Raw genomic sequence first — 11,856 nt, 5'->3', positions numbered from 1 at the left:
TTTGTGTTCCGCAGAAAAAGATTTAATAGGTTTGAAATGACAACAGAACGAGTAAATGATGACAGAATTTTCATTTTGGGGTGACCTATCACTTGAATGTGTTTTTCTGCATGTTGCCTTTTTTGAAAAAGTGTTTTTGCCGTTATTTGATGTCAAGTATCAGTTATTGATTAGGGCCCCATGCTATTTGGGTAGAAGTATATATTTATATATTTAGGATTTCTTCTGCATTGTTCTTAAAACTCTGTTTATTGCTTATTAAAAAAATTCAGAGTTTTAGATTTGTGATTGGTGTCTTTTGTCTTTTCTGTTAGCAGTACTTAAAAAAAATTGTTCACTTTACCTTAAAAAACTTTGGAAACTGATTGCACATAGTTTTTTATGTTGTCATTATTTAAAATGGAATATTAACTTAACCTCTTCAGGACCTCGCCCCCTTTTTGCAGGTTTTTCGCCTACATGACCTACCCAACAAAAAGTGGTACAGCTCCCACATACTTTGACACACAGGGGTGGTCTCATTGGAAAGAAGAGATTCTCTAGTTTCAGAAACTAGTTTGATTGATTCTAGGCCTTACTAGCACAAAGTTACAGAGGCTAGAATGGAAGGTTTTCATTTCCGCCTGGGTTGTTTACCTGATAAACATTAATCTTTCTGGAACATGTTAGGGACCAAATAACAACTGAGGGTCATAGCCACATGTCTTGGCTTTCACCAAAAACAAATTCAAGTCAAAAGACTCAAAAATGGCTTCAATAAAAATATTTTTCTACAGACATGTTCGTCTGGTCCAGCGTTTTTGTGTACTTGTTTACTGTATAACTTTGAATTAATAGACTGCATGCTCAGTTTAAAAGGCCTAAAACATACAGGGCCTCTCTGTCTACAAGTCTGGTGTGAAAACAGGCCTGTAACTTGACACCCTGAGCTGTGAGAGTGACAAAAGTTCAAGGATTACGCAAGAATTCTTGTGCGCAGCTTTTTCACGCAGAACCAGGGAGCAAAGAGGGGGGTTGCAGCATATCGTTGGAATCGTCTGCTTATTGGCTAAAGAGCTGTATAGGTCCCGGCCTATTTCATTGCTATTGGAAGGAGTAATTGTCAGTCAAAGGCGGGTTCCCAAAAATGATGTCATGACATCATTGGCTTCCCAGCCGTCTATCTCTGCAATACAAGCACCGATTGGCTCAAGTGAGGGCTTGTTTGATTCGTTAGGTCCTGGGCTATAAATGTAAATTTAGAATTTTTGAATACCCCAATGAGAAGTTAGAGCGGCAAAACAAGATGATGGCGCACTACTGTTTCCAGTTTTCGGAACACAAACGGAATATTTGCGGCGCGACCAAAGCGTTTTGGATTAAAAGGCTTACAGATTCCAGTTCCTTGGACCTGTGTGGATTTTTGTGGAATATTTGTTTTGGAATATATTACCCCAGGGAAGAAAGGGAAGCGTCTAAAGGTAAGGGAAAAACCGGTCTAGCGCCACCTAGGTCAGTTTTCTCCAAAAAATTTTTCTAATAGTATGAAGGCTGTGAATCATATTATGCTTTGTGTGTGGGCTTAAAAAAATATTGAGAGTATAAACTTTACTAGGTAAATAGGTTTTTTTTGTGTTTTTAGAGGATTTGATGCTTTAAAGATGAAATGAAGCTTGTTTCTGGGTCATCCCCTAGTGGTCACTTTGCGGCCCGTATTAATCAGTATTATATATTAAATATTAATAAACATTTAGAAGTATATTAACTTAAATTTACTTATTATACTTACTTGATATTTATTAATAAATTTATTCAGAAATAATAAATTGAGCTTACCTGCAGCTAATTATTAACCTAACTTAGATTTTTGCCTTAAGTTTCCTTTGAAAAAATAAGGCAATCGGGTTTCCAAAGTTTTTTTTAAGTAAACTGAACTAATTCGAATTTACAGTGATATTTGTTTGGCTGAAGAAGTTGTGATTTTCAGCAAAAGTGCCTTTTGTATAAACTTTGCACTGACTAAAGAATTTTCCTTAAGAATTTTCTTTCTTTTTCACCTATGAAAGTTCTGGAGAGAGTTTCAGTTGAAAAGTTTTATGACCAACTGTCTGTTGTAGACATAATTGACTAAAGCAAAATCAAATTACTTTAACCACTCATCACTTCTGCTAACAGAACTTCTTGAAATGAATCTTAAACCACACCAATCTACTAACAGCAGTTCAAGTGGTAATGGAATATATGTTGGTGTTAATTCCTGTTTTCTATTTAGAAGCAGTAGTTCCCTCTCACTTTCTCTTGAAGTTAATGAAAACAGGAAATATAGCTTGTTACCAAGGAACCAACAAGAGTCTGTCCTGAGAAGTTTCCTGTTTCTGCTCACATAAAGCAGCAGCTTTAGATAAGAATGTTATAAAGGAGCCTCCTTTTAAAATATGAAATAAATGTTGTGTTTTTTCTATGGAAAGCTATATAACAATGCTAATTAGATTACTTACAACGTGCCATACAACGTGCCTCTCTCTGAATTATATGTTACTATAGCAACACTTCCATAATAGCACATTAATATTAATGCTGCAGTTGGACCTGCTGATATAAAGTTGAACTGCTGTTCTAGAGCTGAATCCCACACTGACAAGACATTGGTGACTGTTTTTCTAGAGCTTATTGAATCCTTTGTAAAATTCTCATTGCCTTTTTAAACGTTAAACAGTAAAAGCACTGGTGATGGTTGTAAATATTTGTAGCAGTCTAGCTTCGTTGTCAGATTTATTTACTAAGCAGGTGCTTACGAAAGCAAACTCCATTCTGTGTGACTCTCAACTCATCCCAGTCATGACGCATTCCAGACTTTGCCTTCAGGGTCTTTGTATGAATTTATAGATTTAGTTCATTACATAGCTTAGTGCAATTTGTGTGTTTTTTTTATTTATTTTTTTTTTACATTTGTTTGTGATGTTTTCTTTTAATGTTTATTACATGTTTAATACCTAATTGGTACGTTTGTCATTGTTCCTTTTCTGCAAAACAAATTGCCCCTAAGGGGGACAAGAAAAGGTTAGGTTAATTTAGTCAACCCTGTCAGACCAGTCGAGAGTTCCACAGCGCAGTGCTTATAATCCCAGTTCAAATTTAAAAAGCTGTTGGATGCAAAACCTCGTCAATAATTTGAGTAAAAGAGTCACTGATGCCATATGGATAGTTTATTGCACCTTTAACTATCCTCATGTGCAAGGTTACTCCAAACATGAATATATATTTGGAGTCTTTCTTGTTTCTCTTTAACTTCTTTATTTGTTGAAAACAAAGCACGCATCCAGAAGTATTAAGTAAATATATAAACTGGTGACCGTGGACAGTGTGGATTGTTTAGAGTGTCGATTTCTTGACTTCTGATTAATTTGCATCATTTTAAGTGTATTTGAATTTTGTTGCTGCTTGTAGAATTGCAGCTGAAGTTGTGCACATCAACTAACCATTAAAAAGCTTGATATATGTACATGTATATGTATGCTTTAAATTGCAATGAGTATTAGCAGTATGCTGATAATATTTTTATAGGTCAGTGATTGGTCAGTTTTCTGTAGTAGTCTGAGTTATTTTACTTCACTAATAATAATAATAATAATAATAATAATAATAATAATAATAATAATAATAATAATAATAATAATAATTGAATTATTTTTTATTTAACAAAGAACAAAGTTTTCTGTAAGAAGAAATATTTCATACTTTTGCTAACAGTGTGTTTCTGGCATGGGAGATTTTATATTGCTCATTAATAAAACTGCTGTTGTGTAAATCAGTCTGATCACAGGAATGAACACAAAATCAACAAACAACAATATTCAGAAGCGATTGCAATTTATCAAGACGACAAAAGAATTCCAAAATACGCTTTCAGCCAAAGGCCTCTTGAATTTGCATCCATCAAATCTGAGTACTTATCATAGAAAGTAGTTACATGTGTCTTTTTACTGGTGGTAGTTTAATAGAAGAATCATGTGCTTGTAATTTTACCAATTCAAGTAGTTTTCTTAAAAAAAAAAAAACAAAAAAAAAACCACAACTTACAAAATACATCACAGATTTTGCAAAAGCTGCAGCAAAATCAAGCCGTATATGAATAAAATACTTCAGGATATTTTGTTATTGGAAAAGAATAATTTTTTGGGTATCAACTAACACCAGGGATCTTACCATAAATGGCACAGGAGGAAGACAACAGGACAAAAACAAAGGATTCCACGCTGCTCAAGGCAACGCGGCTTGACTAAATACTAAATAATAATTAGACACATGAGGAACAGGTGTGGAGATGCAGGGCGGGGCAGACACGTGAACACGGAACGTAAACAAAAGGCTGAGTCCGGACAGTGTGTGTCTGTTGTAGACAGTTATACAAACAACATCCAACATGCAGAACAGTAGAATAACCAGTAAAACAAATGGAAAAACTGCAAAGTTTACTCTGAGATCGCAACACGGCCACCATGCTTGGCGCCATCTTGTATCATAGTGTTTACTTCAAAGAATGCAAAATGCCATTAACAAGTATCAGAAGTGTGTTTTTAAATGCTTGTCACTGGGATGGATCCACTGGGATGGAACCGTTTTTTTATATTTAGTTACAAAAATATTAAAGTAAATAAATATTTAAGATCATTGAAGGTGAAAAACTGGAGCTTAAGATTAAGTTTTGGAAGCTCTAAAGTAAAGTTGCGTTCTTTGACTCATAGTTTAAGCTAAACTTGTTTATAAAATAAATTTTTTGATCTTCATTAAACTTTGTTTATCAGAGAGATTTCAGCACACAGGACTGATAAAGCTCCAATGTATCATATCTGTAAAGTCATGTGACTCTTTGTAGCAGAGCCACATAAAGTGACACAATGTATAGGTGCATAACCATTGTTTATTACCTAATTGTGGGTACTATGTTCAGTTTCGTTTTGTGTGGCCTCCCTTTCTCGCTCTCACTAGACCACTCCAATGATGTCATGCGAGATCACTTTCCTTCCGTTTTTTTTTGTTCATATAGGGAAGTGGCTCTCTGGCATTCTGGGTGGTGAGGTAAATGGCGATAGGTGCACCAGCTGTTTGTTGTAAGGATTGTTCGTGTTTTTAGTGTGGATTTTCAGTGGTGATTTTGTGTCTTTGGCTCACTGTGGAATATTCTTCACTGACATTTTACTCACCGAGGACTCGGAGGACACTTCACACACGCAAACACAATTCACATATTTAGGGTATTTTTGTATATATTTGTAACTAGGATTCTTGTATAATACACTTTGATTTGTTTATATTTGTGGTGTGTCTTTCTGTTTCTTGGTGGAGTACTTTTAAATGGAGTGGTCACCCCATTTAGTGTACGGTTTGGCGTAAAATATACGTGGAACGTTACATCGTCACACCAGACAAGAATTCACTGTGAGCCTCACACCTCATTACAGATAATGAACCAAATGAGTTCACAGCTTCAAATAATCCAATCAGGTGTGAGTCTGGACCTGGATTTCTACTGAAGACACAAGTTCATTAGATCACTTGGTGTGAACAGGAACGATGATCAGACTCTTTGTCGCTCTTTGTGCTCTTTTTTCTCTCTTCACAGCTGGTGAGTAACTTTCTGAAACTTTAATGTAAAACAATAATATTTTATATTTAACTCATTTACTGACATTAAATATTAAACATTTTTACAGTGAAAACTTCTGACATCAAGGAGATTCACATGATAACAATAAAGCGTGGAGAAGATATAACTATTCAGTGTAACACTAACAGTGTCACAAAGAAAGATGATGTAGTTTGGTACAGACAGATTTCAGGAAAATTACCTCAGTTTTTTGCAAAACCATACAAGAACGAATTGGGATACAAATTTGTTGATGGATTTAATGATGATCGTTTCATTATTAGTGTAAATGACAGTAAATTTGATCTCAATATTAAAAAAACAAGAGAAGATGATGAAGGAGAATATTTCTGTGGAGAAATGGAAGGAAGTCTACTGAAGTTCACATCTGGAACACATCTGCAATTTTCAGGTAAACAGTTTTACTCTGATAAAGTGCTAATTCCAGATCAACACTTTAACCAGAATTATGTCTATATATGTATTAAATGTTGAATATTTCACTTTATTTATATTTAGTATTATATCTGTTTATTTGCTGCTTTTCTGATTTATCTGTAAAGATAAAGAGATGACACACCGTAATACATCTAAAACTACACAAAGCCGCAGAGAAACATGTAATAAATTGGCTTCCTTTCACTGTCTATAACAGAATGTTCCATAGTGACAACCTCTCACTGTTCATAAATCATACAATATTTATACAAGGTGTAGATTTATACATTGTGTGTATTTTCATCATTCCAGGTGAACACAACTGGATTCTTCCCTTAATAGCCTCCAATATATTCTCTGTTATCATAATCACACTTCTGCTTGGAGTTTTATATAAAAATCACAGAAAAGGTTTGTTTATTTGTATTTGTTGTTATTTATAAAGTTATTGTATAAAGTTGTTGTATGATGTGAATTTCATTTTTACTTGTGTGTCTTATTGTTCAGATGCTTCATCAAGCAACCATCAAATTCCCACCAATCAGGTAATCCAGTCTTCTATTAACTGGGATTCTGTTCTGTTAAATAAATCTACATCTGAATGCACAGAGAATTTTAATAGACATCTATTCACCTAAATATCAGTGAAGACATTATTTTAGTCTTTTAATCCACTCTGATTAATAAACGCCTCTTGTTCTTCATCAGACTGCGGTTGCTGCTGCTGATGACGATGATGTCTTGAACTATGCAGCTGTGAGTTTTGCTAAAAAACCATCCTCCAGAACATCCAGAGCCAAGAGCCATGAAGACGTTTACATTCATGTTAAAATAAAATAGAAATTATATTTTACTGAAGCGTTCTTCAGTTTTTCTCAGAATTTTTTCTTGAAATAGTGCAGAAGATTTCTAAACTGTAAAAAAAAAAAATATTATTGTTTTTGATATTGAAAGTTTTTAATTAAGTTTTTTTTTTTTTTTTTTTTTTTATGCACCACTGTTTTTGTGCTGCTCCGGGTGTGTGTTCATGTCTGTGTGTTCACTTTGGATGGGTTAAATGTAGAGAACGAATTCTGAATATGGGTCACCGCACTTAGCTGCATTTCACGTCACTTAACTTCTAAAATGTAAAAGAAAAAAAATAATTATTGTTTTTGATATTGAAGGTTTTTAAATAAGCTTTTGTTTTCTTGGATCACAGTTTTGGTCCAATTTTAAGTTATTTCAGATTAATAAAACATCATCTTTTCCAGAAATATTAAGAGCCTGTAAGTGAAAGAGAGCTGAATATAAAGATTCCAACATTACTGATGAGATGTGGCTGTTTAACCTGAAATTAAATTTCAGACACTGAACATTAAATCAGATTAAAAATGTATGATGAGACCGATGATGTGCAAGAAGTGCTTTATTTTAAATGTTTTCAGACTATTTACATTAACAAATTTCACAAATACCACAGTGTATTTTTTGTGTTCCTATTTAAGCTAATTTTAGCAACATGTCCATTGCCACAGATGTCTCTAAATGACATCACTGGTTGTATTAAAATTTCTGTTAAGTAGAGAATTAATAAACACATCTTACAGTTCAGCCCACAGTTGCCTTGTGTCATCATTTATAGCCCCAAAAAACACAGAATAAGTGCTGGTTTCCATTTTAAGCACTATACAATTTTCAGAAGGTTTGTTGTTTCCCTTAACTTTCCCATGTATCATCTAGTGTGAGAAAACTTTTTCAGAAATATTAAGAGCCTGTAAGTGAAAGAGGGCTGGATATAAAGATTACAACATTACTGATGATGTGTGGTGTAATGATACACACACTACTGACCAAGGTAAACAAAACAAATTGAGGCTTATTGAAGTCCGTGAACATATATATATCAGGAAAGAAAGTACAAAGTGCCAAAAGGTTGCAGCACACACAAACACACACAGGGGATATCACAGGAATCAGAGTAACTGAATCCTTAACTTGAGGAAGTAGATATAGGAGCGAATCTTGTCGGTCTGAAAGCGAGGATGAAGGAATAGTAGCTGACTGCTGTGAGACAATTGGGAGACTGGAGCTTGAATTACTGCAGAGAAAATCACTTTAGTACATACGAGCCTGTAGTTTCCATTGCTGTGGGGAGGTCTTTGAGGGGGATTATCCTTATGGACTTAGAAAAATGGCCGACCACAATGAAAATGCAGGTCTTACCCTCAGAGGCCGGCACATCTGTGACGAAATCAACCCCTAAGTGTGGCCATGGATGGGTAAGAATGGGAAGAGGATGAAGTTTTCCAGTGGGCAGATGATGAGGTATCTTGGTGGTGGCACAGACTGAGCATCCTGAAACGAACCTCCTGACATCTTGGGCCATCTCAGGCCACCAGAACTTCCCCTGGAGTAGTGAGAGGGTTTGACTGATGCCAGGGTGACCAGTGCCAACAGAGGTATGTTTTTGGTTGATGAGGGGCATGCATTGAGATGAAGGTATGAACTAAACATTGTGTGGACATTCCAGTGATGGATGGATGGTATTTTTCTCTTCAGGTACCCATTGAATGGGACTGACGATCGTGGAGGATGGAAGGATGGTCTCTGGTTGCTCAAATTCCTCGTCAAGCATGTGGAAGTGGGATAAAGCATCAGCTTTCTTGTTCTTCACTCCTGGATGGTAGGTGAAGTTGAAGCAAGTGAAGAACAAAGCCCAACGAGCCTGACGGGGGTTCAACCTATTAGCGTCTCAGAGATATAGTAAATTCTTGTGATCCGTGAAAACTGTAAATGGGGATTGGGTGCCCTTTAACCAGTGTCTCCATTCTTCCAGAGGAAGTTTTATAGTTAGGAGTTCGCGGTTACCTATGTCATAATTGACCTCTGCGGGGGTGAAGTTGCGGGAGAAGACAGGTGGGTTGTGACAGATCTGCCTCGACACCTGTTGTAATGGAGACTGACTTGGTGGTAGGGGCTTGCCACACGGAAGCTGTCTGAGTGTCTTCGCCGTTGCACAATCCCGGCAGCCCTGGACAAAACGGTTCACATCCTGCCTCATATTGGGCCACCAGTAGTGCTGCTGCAGCACGTGAGAGTCTGGTTCACAACGGGATGCCCCGTGTCTGGAGACGAGTGACACTTTTCAATCAATGTGGTCCTGAGTGAATGAGGGACGAACTTACGTCCAGGCGGACACTCTGGAGGAGGTGATGGAGTGTCTGGGATCTCATCCTCCTCGCTCCATTCAATTGGGCATGCGAAGATTTTATCCGCTAGGATGGGCTCGGGAGCTTTTCTTCTTGGTCTTTGGTGTTTCTCGAATAGATGAGGTTGTATGCACTACGAAGGTCAAGTTTAGAATATATGGTTGCGGCCCGGAGTTTTTTTAAGGCTGCGGGCACTAGAGGAAGTGGATAACGGAACTTCTTGGATATGTTGTTGAGTACCCTGTAATCAATACATGGGCGCAGGCCCCCATCCTTTTTGGAGACGAAGAAAAATGGAGATGCGACAGGAGAGGTGGAAGGCCGAATGTAGCCCTGAGCGAGAGCTTCCTGAATGTATTTTTCCATCGCCTCTTATTCTGGGATAGTGAGCGAGTAGATCTTTCCCTTCGGCAGTGGTGCATCCGGGAGGGGTTCAATGGCGCAATCCCAGGGACGATGAGGTGGATCTTTGATGCTCTCTTTGGACAGAAAACGTCACGAAAGTGATCATAATCCTTAGGCACAGAAACGGAGACGTTATCTGTGGGGCTCTCAATGGAGGTGCTGAAGACAGGAAGACTTGACGACTCTGGTTTCAATTTGGGGATTCCTGAGAAGCACTGTGGAAAACACCCATCGCCCCATTGTTTTATCTCACTATTTTCCCAGGAGAGTTCGGGACAGTGTTTATTCATTCAGTGAACTTTATTCATTCATGATGAACAACGCCCACCGTTAGTGTCACCTCGCTAGTACTCTGTGTCACTGGAGCTCGGTTAAGTGGTTTGCCGGTCAGTGCATGTACCTGTAGTCTGCGCGGGAGACTCTCGCGTGTCAGCTTCAGTTGGTTAGCGAGTGACGATGATATGAAGTTTCCTTCCGAACCTGAGTCGATCATAGCGGTGACAGAAATGGAGACATGAGGAAGAGAAATCTGCACTGGGGTGGTGAGAGGTGAAGAAACTGAGGGTTCGGTCTGAACCGTACTCACCAGGGCTCGAGTTGGACGGACTGGACATGTACAGATGAGATGATCTTTGCTTGCATAGTAGAGGCATAATCCAGCATTGAGGCGACGCTGTCGCTCTGGAAACGAAATCTGCGATGAGCCCAGCTGCATCGGTTCGGGTCTGGGCTGAGGCGTCTGGGCTGAGCTTTACCAGTGAGTAGTGAGATGATAAATGATACCTTGCTTCGCTCGGTGGGGAAACGAGAGGGTTGCATCTCGAAGATTAGAGAACACTGTAGCAGGAACCCTTTGCAGTCTTCCACGTTGCCGGAATAGGGCGCTGGATGGGCCATGGGAACCGTGACTACAGTGGTGTTGCTAGCCTGGTTGCTAGCTGGTAGCGCCGGTGGTGCCGGCACTCTCTGCAGCTCTTGCCTGAGCACATCAACTAATCCTTGGAGGACTTCCGTGGGTTGAGTTGACATGATGTTTGGTTGGTTTTAACGAACAGATGAAATCAAAACCAGTGTTTATTGATAGTTCAGGTCTGAGGTAAAGCTGCAAAGCTTGGAGACGTGGTGAAGGACGCTTCACCCGTGCTCCGATAAACACATGCTCGATAAGGAGTTGAATCTAGTAACGTGCAGATCAGGATCTGGAAACGCTACTTAGAAGAAGAATGAGAGAGTCGAGTTAGTAAGCATAGCATACGAGACTGGATGGTGAATGAAGGTGAGAGCGTGGCTTAAATGGTCTGTGAGCAGTTAGTGTAGAGTGACGGCAGGTGATGATTATCAGAACTCCGGTAATTGAGATCTGAAGGAAGTGTCGTGAGAACCTGGCGTATCCGTGATAGTAGATATAGACAATCACAAACAGATTCAGGAAGTCCCGGAACACATGGTCCATAATGTCTTGGAAGACAGATGGCGTGTTCACTAAACCATATGGCATCACCAAATATTCGTAGTGGCTTGTCGGGGTCACGAACACCGTCTTCCACTCATCCCTAGAGCAGATTCTTTTTAGATCAAGCTTCGTGAAGATCTTGCAGTCACATAGTTGTTCCAGGGCAGCTGGGATGAGGGGAAAGGGATAAAGGAACTTGGTGGTGATACTGTAGAGTGACAGTTGAGCCTCTGTCCTTCTTAGATATGAAGAAGAAGGTGGAAGCAGCTGGAGAGGTATATGGACAGATATAGCCTTGTGCAAGAGCTTCTCGAATGTACTCCTCCATGGACTTTTGTTTGTGCATAAATAGCGGGTAGATCCTTCCCCTGGGCACTGGTTTACCTGGTAGAAGATCAATCACGTAATCCCATGGCTTATGAGGTGGTAGCTGCGAATACGTCGGCATACTCCTGATATTGGACTGGAATCCTGATGGGAATATTATGGTGTAGTGGTACACACTCGTACTCTGGATATCGATGTACTACGTCGTAAAGGCAGTTGAGGGAAACAGGTCAACAAACAGTGAAAACTCCACCTCTTCCCTCCCTGGTTTCCAAAGAGAGCTCCAGGTGGTGTTGTATTAGCCATGGATGCCTGAGGATGATATCTGAGGTGGAATTCTCCAGAACCAGATGCGTGATATCCTCCACATGCAGCGCTCCCACTGTCAGCATCATGGGTCCTTCACTATGGTGTAT

General features: G+C 38.9%; 1 long non-coding RNA gene across 1 annotated transcript; it reads left to right on the top strand.

Moving 5' to 3' along the window:
- Positions 1–6,355: 6,355 nt before the first annotated feature.
- On the top strand, positions 6,356–7,647 carry LOC125139036. Its single transcript, XR_007138147.1, has 3 exons — positions 6,356–6,475; positions 6,572–6,609; positions 6,773–7,647. It is a non-coding gene; the product is annotated as an uncharacterized LOC125139036 (long non-coding RNA).
- Positions 7,648–11,856: the final 4,209 nt, after the last annotated feature.

The sequence above is a fragment of the Tachysurus fulvidraco genome, chromosome 16 (assembly GCF_022655615.1).
Source record: "Tachysurus fulvidraco isolate hzauxx_2018 chromosome 16, HZAU_PFXX_2.0, whole genome shotgun sequence".
In the NCBI taxonomy this organism is placed as follows: domain Eukaryota; kingdom Metazoa; phylum Chordata; class Actinopteri; order Siluriformes; family Bagridae; genus Tachysurus; species Tachysurus fulvidraco.
This window is presented reverse-complemented; position numbering and strand designations above follow the sequence as displayed.